The 12,071-nt window shown below is 43.6% G+C and overlaps 1 long non-coding RNA gene across 1 annotated transcript; it reads left to right on the top strand.

The window, feature by feature from the left end:
- The first annotated feature begins 3,322 nt into the window (after positions 1–3,322).
- Positions 3,323–11,005, top strand: LOC142745007 (uncharacterized). Its single transcript, XR_012881672.1, has 3 exons — positions 3,323–3,479; positions 9,259–9,382; positions 10,915–11,005. It is a non-coding gene; the product is annotated as an uncharacterized LOC142745007 (long non-coding RNA).
- Positions 11,006–12,071: the final 1,066 nt, after the last annotated feature.

Genomic DNA, 12,071 nt, shown 5'->3' with positions numbered 1-12,071 from the left:
ACAGCATAATGCCCCATAGCTGACACAGTATAATGCCCCCATAGCTGACACAGTATAATGCCCCATAGCTGACACAGTATAATGCCCCATAGCTGACACAGCATAATGCCCCCATAGCTGACACAGTATAATGCCCCATAGCTGACACAGTATAATGCCCCATAGCTGACACAGTATAATGCCCCATAGCTGACACAGTATAAGGGTATGTTCACACGTAGTCAACCAAAACGTCTGAAAATCCAGAGCTGTTTTCAAGGGAAAACAGACCCTGCTTTTCAGACGTTTTTTTACCAACTCGCATTTTTCGCGGCGTTTTTCGCGCCGTTTTCGCGGCGTTTTTTACGTCCGTTTTTGGAGCTGTTTTCATTGGAGTCTATGAGAAAACAGCTCCAAAAACGTCTGAAAGAAGTGTCCTGCACTTCTTTTGACGAGGCTGTATTTTTACGAGTCGTCGTTTGACAGCTGTCAAACGACGACGCGTAAATAACAGGTCGTCTGCACAGTACGTCGGCAAACCCATTCAAATGAATGGGCAGATGTTTGCCGACGTATTGTAGCCATATTTTCAGACGTAAAACGAGGCATAATACGCCTCGTATACGTCTGAAATTTGGCCGTGTGAACATACCCTAAGGGTATGTTCACACGAGGGCGTCCGTAACGGCTGAAATTACGGGGATGTTTCAGCCTGAAAACATCCCCGTAATTTCAGCCGTAACGGCATGTGCAGGCGCTTGTACGCCGCGTCAATTACGGGCGTAATTAGCGCTGCTATTCATTGGAGTCAATGAATAACGGCTCTAATTACGGCCAAAGAAGTGACAGGTCACTTCTTTGACGCGGGCATCTATTTACGCGCCGTCATTTGACAGCGGCGCGTAAATATACGCCTCGTGTGAACAGACAAACGTCTGCCCATTGCTTTCAATGGGCAGATGTTTGTCAGCGCTATTGAGGCGCTATTTTCGGGCGTAATTCGGGGCAAAAACGCCCGATTTACGTCCGTAAATAGGCCGTGTGAACATACCCTTATAAAAAAGAACACATAATTACTTACCTATCCCGGTTCCCACGACGGTGGGGGATGCGATGCTTCTCCTCCTCTGCACTGTGCTGTGAGTGACTCCGTGCAGGCAGGCGCGATGACGTCACTACATTGCGCCTGCCTGCACCAAGCCGCTCACGGCAGAGTGAATGCTGGAGCGAGGCTCCAGCATTCAACCCAACTGAATCTGCGTCCTGCGGAAGCAGATTCAGTTGGAAGCGGGCAGCGCGGTTCGGGCCGTGATGGGCGGTTCGGGCCGCGATGGGCGGTTCGGGCCGCGATGGGCGGTTCGGGCCGCGATGGGCCCCCTGGCAGCCTCGGGCCCCGGGCGACCGCCCGAAACGCCAATATTATAATCCGCCATTGTCGGCCGGTGTAAAAGGACTTTAATTTAGGCTATAGACAGATATCACTTGTCATCTTTAGGATTTATTATGGTTTTCCAAAAATATTGTCTGTCTGGAATTTTTGGATAAGGAGTCCAGAAGAAATACAAAATCAGGTTAACAACCCTGGTTTGAGTTGCAGAGCCAATCTAATTTCTCTGTCTTCTTCCTATCGGATTCTAGGGTGGGGTATTTAAGTCTGGTCAATTCTTTCATTGCTACTTGTGAATTTCTTTGTGTATGCAAATATCTCATCAAGCTCCTGGCTACACCCTGTATCGCATGACTATTTGGATTATTGGAACTGGACCTCAGCTTGTTTTTAGATTAACCTTTTGCTCTCTGATTTGGACATTCTGCTCTCCACTGATTTTGACCCCTGCAACTCCTGGTATTCCTCTGCTTTTTGATTTGGACTTACAGCTTCTCCTGTTTTTTCTGTTTGCTGTTTACCCTCTGACTGTCTGGTTTCCGTTATGGTATTGCCTGCATTGCACCTCCTGTCTAACACCGTATTCTGTTAATTCAACCTGGTTCTATGCAGCCAAATCCAACCTGCTTTGCGGTTAGCTCTGGTGAAGACCATAGAGTAGCCTTAGACTCTGTTGATCAGAGTAGTGATGGACTTGAGGTAGCGGATTACCTGCACGCTTTATCCAGACAGTATCCAGCTGCCTTTGGGGAATCGTTTACAGAGCAATTCCATAACTTGCACTCTGGGGAATTGCTCAACTAGTGATTCCATTACAACTATTTACTACACTACTAAATGTGAATTGCATTGTAGATGATCTGAAGGGTGGCACATCACTAGATCTTGGCACTCAGAGAACAAAGTTTTTTCTTATTACAATGAGGGTTCGTTTTGGCGATATTGCCAGACTACAAACAGGTGGGTCTTGAGTGAGGTTCTAGTACCTAAGATGCTTAGGGTAGGAAAGATTTTAAAACTCAGGCTGTAAATGATCATGTGATCCAAGTAAAATGTAAAAAAGACACTTCCTCGCTACGATTATTGTGCTTGATCATCATTGGCATTATATGGGGGGGTAGAGTCATCAATGTTACATTATGTAATGACGGAAGTTTCCTTTAAATAAAGTCAAAATTAACTTTCACCAAGATCTCTTACCCAGGTATTGACATCTCCCTCATCAACATACTGCAAATTGCTACTTTGTTGGTAACTACGGTACATTCTGATAAAGTGTCTGTATGTTTTTTCAATGAAACTGAACCTACATTAACATTTATGTCCTACATTCTGCAGTCGTGATATTATAATAACATATGTTTCCTTTAAATAACATTTTTATTATATAAATAATCATTAAAGGTGTGGTCCACTATTAATTTTTTTAGTTGGTTTATTTCTAGAATAGGAAATCATACAGTTTTCTAATACTAATCTATTGGAAATTCTGCTTACATCCATCTTATATCAGTACAATTGTCGTTGTTTTAGGTGTCACATGATGTGTGTCACATAAAATGTTGGTCACATGACTGACACTATTTTTAGTCTGTTCAGGTATCCTGTGGATGTATTTCTATGGACTAATCAGTGCGCTATACCATTCTACTGTGAAGAGACATTGGCTTACTACACAGTTATAAGAAAGGTATGTGAACAGAATTTCTAATACATGTATATCAGAAAACTGTTTGATTTCCTATTCTACAAATAATTAAAAAAATAAAAACTGGACAACCCCTTTAAGCTGTTTATTATAATGCAATTTGCTAGATGACACCTCATGGGCCAAAGAGGGTGATATAGTAACTATTGTGACATCATGGAGTTCTGGACAAGTGGTCAGTGGTCATGAGATGTAGACATGGTTGTGAAGGAAGGTTGAATTTTTTTTGTACCTACAGTCTTACTGAAAGGATGGTTCAACTGTTATTGTTTGTTATTTTGATGCCATATGTTTTATGTCGGCCTATACCTCCACATGAAATAAAGGATGAGGTGGAGAAAGCTCCCACTTTTTCTGAAAAAAATGGAGCTTATCCAGACATTAAGAAGGAAAAAGAAGTAGTAAGTGAGTATACTTTGTGTGTACAGTCCTGGCCAAAAGTTTTGAGACTGACACAAATTTTGCTTTTCACAAAGTTTGCTGCTTCAGTTTCTATAGTGGTAATTTGCATTAACTCTCGATTGTTATGAAGAGTGATCAGATGAATTGCAATTAATTGCAAAGTCATTCCTTGCCATGAAAATTAGCTTTCACAAAAACCCCATTTCCACTGCATTTCAGCCCTGCCACAAAATGACCTGCTAACATTATTCCAGTGATCTTCTCGTTAGCTCAGGAGAAAGTGTGAACAAGGACAAGGCAACTAATATAATTCAATCAGCATGACAGAGTGATAAGAGCAGACTGGTTGCTTTAAAAGGGGGATGGTGCTTGAAATCATTGTCTTCTTCTGTTAACCATGGTTACCTCCAAGGAAACATGTGCAGTCATCATTGCTTTGCATCAAAAGGGCTTTACAGGCAAGGACATTGCTGCTTGTAAGATTCCCTCTAAATCAACCATTTATCGGATCATCAAGAACTTCAAGGAGAGAGGTTCAATTGCTGTGAAGAAGGATCCAGAGCGCCTAAGAAAGTCCAGCAAGTGCCGTCTCCTAAAGAGGATTCAGTTACCGGATAGGTTAAACACTAATGCAGGGCTTGCTCAGGAATGTCAGCAGGCAAGTCTCAGTGCATCTGCATGCACTGTAAGGCAAAGCCTTTTGGAGGCTGGCCTGGTGTCAAGAAGGGCAGGAAAGAAAAACATCAAGGACAGACTGACATTCTGCAGGAAGTACAGGGATTGAACTGCAGAGGTAAAGTTGTTTTCTCTAATGAAGCCCCATTCAGACTGTTTGGGACATCTGGAAGAATGATGCCTGGAGAAGAAAAGGTGAGCGCTACCATGAGTCCTGTGTCTTGCCAACAGTAAGCATCCTGAGGCCGTTCATGTGTGGGGTTGCTTTTCATCCAAGGGTCTGGGTTCACTCACAATTTTGCCTAAGAACACTTCCATGAATAAAGAATGGTATCTATACATCCCCCAAGAGCAATTTCTCCCAATGATCCAGGAGCAATTTCGTGATGAACAATGCTTTTTCCAGCATGATGGAGCACCATGTCACAAGGCAAAAGTGATAACTAAGTGGCTCGGTGAACAAAACAGTTAACATTTTGGGTCCATGGCCAAGAAACTCCACAGATCTCAATCCCATTGAGAACCTGTGGTCAATCCTCAAAAAGTGGGTGGACAAACAAAAATACAGAAATTGTGATAGACTCCAAGCACTGATTAGGCAAGAATGGGTTGCAATCAGTCAGGATTTGACCCAGAAGCCGATATCTATCATGCCGGGGCGAATTGCAGAAGTCTTGAAAAAGAAGGGTCAAGACTGTAAATATGGAATCTTTGCATAATGCACTTGATGCATTTGACAATAAAAGTTTAAAAACTTATGAAATGCTTATAATTGTACTTCAGTTACCATAGAAACATCTGACTAAAAGATCTAGAAACATTGAAGCAGCAAACTTTGTGAAAATCAAATTCTGTGTCAGTCTTAAAACTTTTGGTCAGGACTGTAAAGTATGAAGTCTATAACATGGGACATAAGATAAATGCCTGGTTCTGTAGCTTAGCCAAATCCACTTGATCTTACCCCAAATTGCAGGCATGGACCCCCTAGCCTTAGGCTGGATTCACACGAACGTGGCGTTTTTGCGGACGCAAAAACGCGGCGTTTTGCGCGCGCAAAAACCACTTGACAGCTCCGTGTGTCATCCGTGTATGATGCGCGGCTGCGTGATTTTCGCGCAGCCGCCATCATAGAGATGAGGCTAGCCGACGTCAGTCACTGTCCAGGGTGCTGAAAGAGTTAACTGATCGGCAGTAACTCTTTCAGCACCCTCGACAGTGAATTCCGATCAACCTGTTTAAAAAAAAAAAGAGGTTCGTACTTACCGAGAACTTCCCGGCCGTTGCCTTGGTGACGCGTCCTTGGTGACGCGCCTCTCTTGACATCTGGCCCCACCTCCCTGGATGACGCGGCAGTCCATGTGACCGCTGCAGCCTGTGCTTGGCCTGTGATTGGCTGCATCTGTCACTTGGACTGGATTGTCATCCCAGGAGGTCAGACTGGAGGAAGAAGCCGGGAGTTATCGGTAAGTCAGAACTTCTTTTTTTTTTACACGTTCATGTATATTGGGATCGGAAGTCACTGTCCAGGGTGCTGAAACAGTTTAACTCTTTCAGCACCCTGGACAGTGACTATCTCCTGACGTCGCGTACCGGAAATTTTTTTGCCGGGTTCGGCCAAAACGAGTTCGGCCGAACCCGGTGAAGTTCGGTTCGGTTGTCCGGGTTCGCTCATCTCAAAGACACTCCGTTTGGATGTTTGTAAATAGAAAAGCACGTGGTGCTTTTCTGTTTACATTCATCCTTTTGACAGCTCTTGCGCGAATCACGCAGTTCGCACGGAAGTGCTTCCGTGCGGCATGCGTGGTTTTCACGCACCCATTGACTTCAATGGGTGCGTGATGCGTGCAAAACGCCGAAAGAACGGACATGTCGTGACTTTTTTTCAGCGGACTCACGCTGAGGAAAAATCACTGACATGTCTGCACGGCCCCATAGACACATATAGGTCCGTGCAACGCGCGTGCAAATCACGCGCGTTGCACGGACGTTTTTCCCGTTCGTCTGAATAAAGCTATATAAAAAGTTATATATAAAAAGTTGAGTGACTTTGCAAATAAATTTTTAGTTTTGAATGGAGCCAAAATTACAGTCTATTTTATAGTTCAGAGCTTCCTTCAAAGCTTTGCAAGTTTCAGCTCAAATATCCATTAGCTCCTTGCTGGCTTAACCCCTTAGTGACCAGCCCATTTTAGGCCCTAATGACCAAGCTAATTTATTCTTTTTTCTATAGTCGCATTCAAAGAGCTATAACCTTTTTATTTTTTCATCTACATAGCCGTATAAGGTCTTGCTTTTTGCGGGATTAGTTGTGCTTTTTAATAGCACCATTTTTGGGTACATATAATTTTTATATTAACTTTTATTAACCTTTTTGGGGGGGATTATAAAAAAAAACCTGAAATTCCGCCATTGTTCTATGCGTTTTGAAATTGACGTCGTTCACTATCGACGTAAATAACATGTTACCTTTATTCTATGGGTCGGTACGATTACGGCGATACCACATATGTAGAGGTTTTTTTATGTTTTACGACTTTTGCACAATAAAAACACTTTTGAACTAAAATTATTTGTTTTTGCATCGTTGCTTTCCAAGAGCCGTAATTTTTTTATTTTTCCATCAATGTAGTGATTTTTTGGGCTTGTTTTCTGCGGGACAAGACGTAGTTTTGAATGGTACTGTTTTGGGGTGCATGGGACTTATTGATTCATTTTTATTATGACTTTTTTGGGGGGCATGGTTTTTTTCGTTTTTTTTTACGGTGTTCACTTTGCGGTTTAAATTACCTATTAACTTTATTAATGGAGTCATTACGGTCGCGGCGATACCACATATGTGTACTTTTTTTTTTTTTTTACACTTTTTTACTAAATAAAACCACTTTTTATGGAAAAAAATGTTTTGTTTTTTTTTTTACTGTACTTTTTATTAATCATCTTTATTTCACTTATTTTATTAGTCCCACTAGGGGACTTTACTGTGCGATATTCCGATCGCTGCTATAATGCTCTGGTATACTTCGTATAGCAGAGCATTATTGCCTGTCAGTGTAAATCTGACAGGCAATCTGTTAGGACGTGCCTCCGGCGCGTCCTAACAGGCATATGTCCAGGGCAGACCTGGAGGCTTTTATCAAGCCCCCGGCTGCCATGACACCCCATCGGAGACCCGCGATTGCATTCGCGGGCCGCCGATGGGTGACAGAGGGAGCTCACTCCATTTGTAAACAAAGTTAAATGCAGCGGTCGCTATTGACGGCGGCATTTAACGGGTTAAACGGCCGCGATCGAAGTAAACTTTGATCGCGGGCATTGGAGCAGGAGCTCAGCTGTCATCAGACAGCAGAGCCCCGGCTCCTGCCTGCACGGGAGACCCGTGCAGTACTTAGACTAGGCTGACGTGAAAAGGCGTCAGCCTAGCCTAAAGCCCATTAGTGACTAAAAGGCGTATTAGTGGTCACTAAGGGGTTAATATCTGCAAGAACTTTTTTTCTGGTGATTTCCTTTTTCGGAAGTGTAGTCTCTATACCCGGCACTTGGCTAAACTCGTATAAGGCAGTGGGACAAATGCTAAGATTTTTAGGGGTATGTGTGACAACAAGCTTGTAAAACTAAGGCTAAAATACAGAGTATAGCTCAGGTTCAGTATAAGTAATGGTCATCAAAGGTGAACATACCCTTTAAAAAATAAAAATAAAACATTACGGCCTCATGCACACGAACGTAAAAACACCCGTAAATACGGCACGTAATTACGGGCCCATAGACTTCCATTGGCCACGTGTACCTTCCCGTATGCTTACGGGAAGGTGCCCGTGCCGTTGAAAAATATGGAACATGTCCTATTTCAGGCCGTAATAACGGCACGGGCAGGCCCATAGAAGTCTATGGGGCTCCCGTAATTACGGGTGGTTACGTGTGTGCACCCGTAATTACGGGAGCGTTGCTAGGCAACGTCAGGGGATAGTCACTGTCCAAGGTGCTGAAAGAGTTAACTGATCGGCAGTAACTCTTTCAGCACCCGGCACAGTGACTACCGCTGGAGTTAATAGTATTGAAAGTTAACTTACCTGCTTCTTCCTCCAGTCCGGCCTCCCGGGGTGACGTTTCATGCCAATCACAGGCTGCAGCGGTCACATGGACTGCCGCGTCATCCGGGGAGGTCAGACTGGATGTCAAGAGGGATGCGTCACCAAGACAACAGTACGTATGAACTTCTTTTACTTTCAATCGCTGCGGAAACTCTGCCCGAAAGGGCTGCCCCTTCTCTCTTTCCAGCACTGATAGAGAGAAGGGGCTGCCGATTAGTGCAGAGAAAACGGGTCTGTAAATACGGATGGAATACTGGTGACACCGGACCCGTATTTACAGGCACGGGTCCGTAAATACTGGTGGAATACGGGTGGAATACGTGTGACAAAGGACCCGTATTTACGCCAGTATTTACCAGAGGGAAAAAATATGTGCTTTATTTTCTTAAAGAGGCTCTGTCACCAATTTATAAGTGCCCTATCTCCTACCTAATCTGATAGGCGATGTAATGTAGATAACAAGTCGTTTTTATTTTGAAAAAATGATAATTTTTGAGCAAGTTATGAACATTTTTAGATTTATGCTAATTAGTTCTTAATGCCCAAATGGGCGTTTTTTAACTTTTGACCAAGTGGGCGATGTAAAGAGAAGTGTATGACGCTGACCAATCAGCATCATACACTTCTCTTCATTCATGTTTAGCTTGTTTCACTGCACAGCGTAATCTCACGAGATCACGCTTTGACGGGACTTCCTCTCACAGGTCTTTCACCGGAGCGATGGAAGAGTCAACAGACATCGCCTTCAGCCGCTGCAGACTCGGATAAACCTCCTGGCACGGCTGGAGGCGATGTCTGTTGACTCTTCCATTTCCATTACATTAAGAACTAATTAGCATAAATCTAAAATCCTTTATAACTTGCTCAAAAATTATAGTTTTTCAAAATAAAAACCACTGTTGTTATCTACATTACAGCGCCTATCATAATAGGTAGGATATAGGGCACTTATAAACTTATAAAGCCTCTTTAAATAAAAATATTTTTTTAAGTAACATGAATTTTGTTTGGACAAGGAATCCGGAGATCTTGGGTCACAGAGCTACAGGAGATGAGTGAACACTTCCAGAAAATACCGAGAGCCGTCATTGCTTGGCTCCCATTCCTCATCATATTTGTAGCAATCCTGTGTTTCTGGACGTATGTAGTATTTCTCTTTATTTATGACATTAAGAGATTAAAAACAAATTCACTCCTTGGGTCTAGGTCATTATTACAAATATTCTGATAGATATTACAGATACAACCCTAGAGAGATGAAACATAGCAGTGCATTCTCTCATCTTACACTGCACATAACTGCTTTCTTTATATATTTTATATCAGGGGTAGGAAAACTTTTTTGTATGGCGTGCCAAAAAAATTATGATCTAGTACTCTGCGTGCCATGCAAACACACAAGTCATATAAGACAAACTGTTACCAAGTATGACCCTGCACTGATCAGCTGCTCTGGCTGCCTCCCGGCACTGAATGTCCATGCCGAAAGCAGATGGCTCCGGTCACGGAATAGCGGCCGAGCTGCAGTACTGCAGCTCTGCTCCTATTCAAGTGAATAGGAGCAGAGTTGCCGCTCTGCAGCACAGCCGCTATACAGTAGTTGGAGCCATCTGTTTCCAGCTCCGAATACTGCATACCCTGCATAACATCTGGTGCCCGGAGGCAGCCGGAGCAGCTGATCGGTGCGGGGTCCGGTTGTGGGACTCTCACCACTCATATACTGATGACCTATCCGGTGGATAGGTCATCAGTAGTCCATGCCTGAACAACCCCTTTAAACCTATATTTCAGGGTGACCCTTGTCCCTGACTTTCATATCATCATAAATATCAGCTTTGGGGGCGCTTCACACAGAAGAGCAAATACTGGACACTAGCTTTAAGGGGTGCACATAGGAGAGACCCCGGCTACTGAACACTAGCTTTAAGGGGTGCACATAGGAGAGATCACTGCTACTGAACACCAGCTTGGGGGGGGGGGTGCACATATATGACAGCTGCCAGCTTTTGCAAACTTTTTCTTTTGAGTGGCAACTGAACGCTGTCTTTGCGGCACTGATGTCTAGGAGAGAGCAAGTCTGTATTGTGTACTTGCGGGCACTGAACACCAGGAGAGAGACCAGTGCTGTATTGTGTACTTGGGGGCACTGAACACCAGGAGAGAGCAGTGCTGTATTGTGTACTTGGGGGCGCGGAACACCAGGAGAGACAGCAGTGCTGTATTGTGCACTTGGGGGCGCTGAACACCAGGAGAGAGAGAGCAGTGCTGTATTGTGCACTAGGGGGCGCTGAACACCAGGAAAGAGAGCAGTGCTGTATTGTGTACTTGGGGGCCCTGAACACCAGGAGAGAGCAGTGCTGTATTGTGTACTTGGGGGCGCTGAACACCAGGAGAGAGCAGTGCTGTATTGTGTACTTGGGGGCCCTGAACACCAGGAGAGAGCGGTGCAGTATTGTGTATTTCTTGGTGATCAGCGCAGTCAAGCGCATAATGAATTGCCAGCCTCTTTCGCTATGTACAGCGCCGCCAAGCACACAACGGCACTGGACACCGGGAGAGGGAAGTGTGCCAGCAAACAAATCATCACATGCCAGCTGTGGCATCGGTGATGCAGGTTGCTGAGTCCATGCTGTATATACAGTAGTATAATAATGATATTGTGTTTATTATAGCATCTGCATGGATCCACCAGAAAAATAACTCCATCATGAACATGCTCACGCAGGAAAATGAAAAGGTGTATATATATGACAGAAATAAGCACAAAATCTCCACTATCAAATATTGTGTGTATTTGAATATATTTAATAAAATAACCAAGTATTTCTCCTGTTCTCTACTGACTGGTGCCTCACTCTGTACATGTCCTACATTGTCTGTATTCTCCTTTACTATGGGGAATATGTTTAAAAAAATCTTTATATGCAGTCAGTTCTGTTGTCATTAAAAATTGCAAAACATTCCGAATTATTTCATGGAATTATCTAAATTTGGTGGAAGTACTAGATTTTGCAGCATGTTCACTGAAGTCCAAAATGTTGCACAAGACTATCAGATATGAGGAAGACTGGCAGTAACAACCTAAGGGCCCATTTACATCAGTGATGTCTTTCCGTTCATGTGTTACGTTCAACCTTTCCGTCAGAGGAACAGATGAACTCGCTTCCGTTTGCATTACCAATGATTTCAATGGTATTTTTTATTTTTTTTCATTTGGTTTGTTTGCCTCCGTTTCTATTTTTTTTTCTTACAAAAACAAGAAAAAAGTAGCCAACTACGCTATTGTTTCCGTGAAAAAAAAACTGGAAACCTAGCGGAATGAAGGCAAATTGAAACAAACTGATAGTTTCCGTTTGGCTTTCCGTTTAACTATTCCTGTGACGGAAAGACAACGCTGATGTGAATGGGCCCTTAGTGACCTATCATTCAAAAAATATACATAACAATAATAATAATAATAATAATATTAACCCCTTAACGACCGCTGTATAGTTTTTTTTTACGGCGACCATTCAGGGTAGTTCTTCTGAAGCGCCACCTTTTCACGGCGGCAATTCAGACAATGTTTTCCTGAATCAGGCAATGTGTTCCTGAAGCCCATGCTGTTGCTAACAGCCTTGGGCTTCAGGGCAACAATCTGAGACCAATAGCAGTGGTCCCCGATCATGTTTAACCCCTCAGATCTTTAAGTCAATAGCCCTCGCCGCATCTGGGTAGTTTTAAAGGGACAAGGCTCCCTCTCTCACCCCATGGGGTGAGAGAGGGTGCCGATGGTTTTAATGGCAGTTGGCCTAACAAAGTACCCCAGGTCTGCCTTTAGTGAATGCCT

This window comes from Rhinoderma darwinii, chromosome 1 (genome assembly GCF_050947455.1).
Source record: "Rhinoderma darwinii isolate aRhiDar2 chromosome 1, aRhiDar2.hap1, whole genome shotgun sequence".
NCBI classification, from domain to species: domain Eukaryota; kingdom Metazoa; phylum Chordata; class Amphibia; order Anura; family Rhinodermatidae; genus Rhinoderma; species Rhinoderma darwinii.
The sequence above is the reverse complement of the archived record's forward strand: the minus strand, read 5'-3'. Positions and strand labels throughout refer to the sequence as shown.